Genomic DNA, 6,254 nt, shown 5'->3' on the forward strand with positions numbered 1-6,254 from the left:
GTCACTTTTCCAGTGCCATTGTAACTTCAGTCACTAAATGAATGGTCGTTCATGTAAAGTGTTATATTTTAGGTCATTCCCAAAAGGAAGGCCACAAACAAAACCTTCCCTATTGATCTAACACATGCTGCTATTGGAAAAGATACTATATGAAGTGTCTGATTCATAAATCATTGTAGTATATCAGACAGTGACTTCCAAAATACTATTTTCTGATAAGATTTCTGACATTTTATTCATGACCCTACCTTCCTATAGGCATGGGTTGTTATTGTTTACTGCAAAGATTCTCAAGTGATAGGTCTGTAATCTGGGGACTTTTCTGAACTTACAGCTCTGGTTACCATTTGCTTAGCTTCCCCTGGGCCATCTGTTTTGGTGTTTGTGGATCAGAATACACTGACCAGAAGAAACTCACTTGACAGTGTAAAGCACCAATGTTCTGGAAGCTGCATTGGTTGTTGGTAAGTCCCACAGGCTTAATTCAAGGTGTGGGTTACTATAAAGCTCTTTATATCTTATGATTTTGTTGCCTCCAGAATTATCTATTCCACTGCTAAGATTTGCAAGTTGAGATCACATGTCATGGGTTTCTACCTCTGGAAAGTTATAGAGTAGAAGCTTTCTAGAGGCACCCCTCTCATGTTATATAGCTCCCCCTCCAAAATTAGAATGCTACCCCACTTATTTTCCAATTCACTTAAGTCAGGGGTCTTCAAACTTGGCCCTTTTATGACTTGTGGACTTCAACTCCCAGAATTCCTCAGCCAGTGGGCCTGGCTGAGGAATTCTGGGAGTTGAAGTCCACAAATCATAAAAGGGCCAAGTTTGAAGACCCCTGACTTAAGTGGGCCTTTTCATCTGAAGGAATGCCTTTTGTCACACCTTCTGCACTTTCCCTCAAACAAGTGTACTGTCCTTCTTTCCCATTCTGCTCCACACTACTCTCAAGATTTCCTTATTTGGGGACTGATGGGTCATCTTTTCTTTGTTTGTCTCACCAGGACAGAATGAATTTTGCTAATGTCTTTCACAAACATTCATTAGTCTGGCTAAACCATTAGTCTGGCTAAACAAGAAGGGGTCAGGGGAAAGAATGGGAAAGTGGTTTCAAGAAGCAGTGGGGAAAAGACAAGGCCTCTACCCATATAGGAGAGCAATACAATGATCTACCACTGAGTGACCATATTATGATACTTGGACAGTCAAAGCACATGCAGCAGATCTTCCTTTAATTCTCTTCTTTTGTGATAGGTCTTTATTTGCAAAGACGACCTGTTGAGCGTTTTGATGTCAAAACTATTAAGGGACAGAATCAGAATCTTTGTATCCTAATTCAACAAATGATTCATTATAGTCCTTATTGGACACCACTTTCCTCCTGAACTAAAAGCTCCCTTGCAGATATTCAAGGGCATCCTGGTGAGAAAGCTATAGATGACACAGTCACGTTCAGCAATTTGCTCAACTCCAACTGTCCCAGCAAGTCTGCTATGGAAATGCTTCCTCTCTGGGATGGCTGGGTATTACTCACTCATGCCTGTTTTGGCTTCAGTTGCAAGAGAGACCAAACACCTGACCCTCTTCTCTCTATCTTGGAATGTGGAACCACTGGGAGTTTGATAGAGATATTAATCAAGGGATTCTGCTATTTGACATTTGTGTATAGGATGTGAGCATGTGTGTGTGTCCATGTGCACACATGTGTGTGCTAAGGAAATATAAAGTATGGAGAGCATCACATACACCCGGTTGTGAACTATAGTGGATGAGAGAAGAAATTTTTGCTGGATAAAAAGATTCAAGGGGGAAATCGGCTTCAAGAGGAAGACAGGAGAAAAAGACTGAGAGGCACAAAAGCACTGAGAGTCCCCTGGTTCAGCTCTTCAATAATCTGAAGCAGCTCTTCAGATTATTCAGGCAAATCAGTTGGGAGGGGAAGGGAAGAGAGGGAGGGAGTTGCTTGACAGATGTTTGGCATGTCAATTCTCCCAAGAAAGCCTTACAAAGCAGTTTCCTGAAGGCTGCCATCTACAGATTGCTGTTGAGGTCCAGCAAAGGTAGACTATGGGCCAGCACAATTTGCCGCTGCACACTTCTGGATTAAAGGAGGAGGGAAAGCACATTATCGTAGCCTTGTGGAAGAGGCCAGAAAAGCACAGATTTCAAACCCTGCGAGTTTTCTTTTCTCCTATGCGGGACATATTCACTGAGGCATCCAGTATTCCAGGTTTGTGGGTGCTGGAAAAAAAAACAGAAAGAAAAAAGACCTCAAAAGGAAGCCCAAACTGTGTAAACTGCTTTACATTTTTACTATTGTGTGATAAAATGGACTTTCCAGATAATACTGGGAAAGAATTTTCTCTTTTCAAAGAGCCCAGTGTTGTTGCTGTGCTGGCCTTTTTTTGTTTTTAAAAACTAAATTAACTTTTAAATTAAAGAGAATGTTCAAGCTCTTATAAAGCCTCCATGTAAGTATACATGGAATAAAATGTTGCTCAACTCTCTGAAAATATGTCCAAACATCCAACAAATGGAATATGTACAAACCTGTCCACTAAACTCTTTTCTAATCTCTTCCACCATTTTAGCTGCTGCTTTTTCGCTACTCAGATCATCTCCTCTTCCAGATTGCATGTCAACTTCTTATTATTTGGTCAGCTGAATAAAATTTTTTGCCAAATTCTTACAGCCTGATCCTTTGTGCCCTAAATGATAGTTTCCTCATCTTCAATCATGAAGTATGTGGAGGTAAATTGTGTTCATCCATGCCTACCTTTACTGCACCTTAGCAACAATCAGTAGATGGCAGACTTCAGAAGGCTTTTTAGGGAAGTTTCTCTCCTCCTCCTCCTCCTCCTCTTCCTCCTCCTCCTCCTCCTCCTCCTCCTCCTCCTCCTCTATGAAATTAAACAACTAGTATTCAGAAGAAAGGAAAAAATAGTGTACATCATAGGAAATCATATTTCCTTTTGCAATAAAATTATACATGTTGTCCTTTCTGACAATGCAGAACATAATTTCTCATTTAAATACTAGTCCCTTAAGAGAACACCTAATACTTCTACCGAGTTGATATAAATAGGTTTTATGTCTATGTCTATTCAGTGACTATATCTAGAAAGTCTATGTTCATAAATTGTACAACTGGAAATGAACGCCTTTCAATACCCCTCATTAATTATATGGAATAAAGCTTCAACAATGCTTAGAAACTGTCCACAGGAAACAGCTCTGCTTTCCACCCCCACAGATCCATCTACAGAACATTTCCTTGTCAAAGGTTTGTGTGGGCAGCTGTTGTATTTGGATTAATTTGATTTTCAAGTCTTTCATAAAAGCCGTCAGGCAAGGACAAAAAACAAACAAGGGCAAAACATCTTCAGCTATTCCTTGCATTAAAAAAAAAACTCTAAATGATAAGGAGATATTAGTAATGTACAAGGACAAAAGATAAAATGTAAAAAACCTACAGCACTGCTTCGGTGCTCTGAAAGCTTAATAGTGCAGCAATCAGATCACTTTAATATAGAAGGCTCTTGGTTGAGATGAGCTCATATTGTTTCTGCTTTCAAGATAAGAACTGAAGTTTCAAGGAAAACATTATAGTATAGCTGTTGTTTCTGTGCCTGGAAAAGGCTCTCTAGCCTGCATTTTATCCAACAGTTCTCAGATGGCTTAATCTTCAAATAATGTAGCTTGAAATAAATGTTAGAAGAAAGCAATGTTCATCATAAGCAATGGAAACCCAAAGGGCTCTAATTCATTATCATCATAAAACACATTTATAGGGCACCTCATATTTATTTGTCAATCTTGCCTCAGCTTGAACCTTTAAACAAGAATGATCCTTGACTCCATTTGTTGAGAAAGTGATAGTTTATTAAAGGTCAAGTGGATTATAGTAAAGCAAAGCCAGAACTGAATTTCGCCCACCAAAACTCTAGGTGTAACTTTCCTCCTCTTAGGCACCTTCCATTGCTAGTCCCACCCACCCCCATTGTCCAATCAATTTCAAAGAAGATTTTTTTTGTAACAGTCACTCTGAATGTAGGCTGTCTTGCAGCTGCATTCTCCTCCTAGGGAAGTGACCTTGAAGCGCTGTCTGGGAGAGGCATATTTATGTCTGTTACTTTCACTTTCCCCCCAAGCATTCCCTCTCCCCTTTACCCTCCCCCCCCAGGATTCATGACAGACTGGCACTGAATGATAGGAATACGCAGGCGTGGGGTTACAGTTCTGACACTTTTCTTCTATCTGTGAATTTCCTAACTTTCTTGCCAATCATAAGAAAGTTCTTTGTTCCTCCACTCTCAGATCAGTCATTTCCCTGCTACCTGCTTTTTTCTGATCACATGCTTGTGTATATACAGAGCCTTGATGCACACAACTTTTTTCCATTGTGGTGGGTCTCTCCCTCTCTATCCCTGTCTCTCTGTCTCTATCTGTCTCTGTCTCTGTCTCTATCTCTCTGTCACACACACACACACACACACACACACACACACATATGCACACACACACAGAGCAAGCGAGCAAGAGAGAAGCTTGAGAAATATTTTTCCTATACTCCAGCAATATGATTTATTAACAGTTTTTCTTGTTATAATAATAGCAGTTCACAAGCTTTCTTTCTGGCAAATAAGTCTATCACCTAGATCAGACATTTCAAACACAAGGCATGGGGGCCGGATGCAGCCCGCAAAGTGGTTTCATGTGGTCCGCGAAGCCATCCTGGAAGCAGTGAGGGAACGGCCCTCGCTGCCTTGGCCCTGGCCCAGGCCAGCTGGGAGCCAATGTACAATTTTGTGGTGGCCATCTTGGCACTTGCCCCAGTGGACCATGCCTTGGCATTTGCCCCAATCCCACCCCCTTCTGCCAGAGACCCTCAGATCTATACCACTCCTGCCCAGGCCCCCCTTGACGCGAATGGTGTAGAACTTGCAATGCCCATCCAGTAGGCCACACACACACCATCCACACCCACCCAGTAGGCTGCACCCACTCTGGCTACACCCACCCGGCCCCCCAAGGGCAACCGCAATGTTGATGCGGCCCTCAGTGAAATTGAGTTTGACACCCCTGACCTAAATGTAAGTCTCATTTATCCATATCAATATTTGCTATATTTATGTCTCTTACATAATCATTTTCTGTTTAAAAGCTCCTTAATATTTCTGGCCATTAAATTTATCAGTAACTGGAAAATAGAGTCAGATGGATTTGGTTACTTTCTTGAAGATTTTTTTTCCTCCAAAATGGTGCATTAGCATTAGTACGATAAGGGAATAGATAACTTCCAAACATCTCTTTTGTGGGAGGAGTTAAAAACTTTCAAAGTCAGTGCTGAAAGATGTGGGAGGGGAGGAGCCTAGATATTAGGATGGGGAATGGACCCACGACTTCAGAATTCTAAATGACAGAGGGTCTTTCCATAGCACATTTAATCCTTGAAAACATGTGTTTCTAAATTTTAAAATCATGCCACCAGTTCCCCAAAACTGGAGAAAATTATACGGCCAACCAATCACCACTTAGAGTCTGAATCAACAGGAGCTCTCCAGCAAGACTCTTATATCATCTTTCTTTCTCTTTCTTTCTTTCTTTCTTTCTTTCTTTCTTTCTTTCTTTCTTTCTTTCTTTCTTTCTTTCTTTCTTTTTCCTTCCTTCCTTCCTTCCTCTCTCTCTCTCTTTCTTTCTCTCTCTCTCTTTTTCTCTCTTTCTTTCCCCCTTTCTGTCTCTATCTCCCTCTCCATTCTCCTCTTCTTTCCACTTTATGTCCTTTTCTCTCCTCATTTCTTTCATGTATCATCTATCTTTTATTCTCCCTACAATCAACGGCTATACAAACAATTCAAATTTCTTTGGGAAGACCCATAGGTTAGTCTGCATGAGTTAAGCAACTGCAAGTCATTTTTTTAAAAACTTGAACTCTGGGACAATCTGCCTGATGATTTCCCCTTCCCCTTCTTTTATAATGAAAGTATTTTCTCTTGCATGAAAGAACTTTGAAATTTACTCCAGATTATATATTTTTGTGAAAATAGCTGGCACAGTGAAGAAATATATATATTTATATAAACTAGTATAAGAAATGTGCACTGGGGGATGCAGAGATGCAGCAAAAAAAAAAAGATGGAAAATCAATCATGCCAGCAAATCACTACCAGTGTGTACACTTTAATCCATCAATGGGAGATATATCTGTGATCATAAAAGCAGGTTAGAGTCAGCCTGAAAGCTTATAGGTGGGC

This window comes from Crotalus tigris, unplaced genomic scaffold, assembly GCF_016545835.1.
Source record: "Crotalus tigris isolate CLP2741 ecotype Arizona unplaced genomic scaffold, ASM1654583v1 scf7180000017536.10889498, whole genome shotgun sequence".
Lineage (NCBI taxonomy): Eukaryota > Metazoa > Chordata > Lepidosauria > Squamata > Viperidae > Crotalus > Crotalus tigris.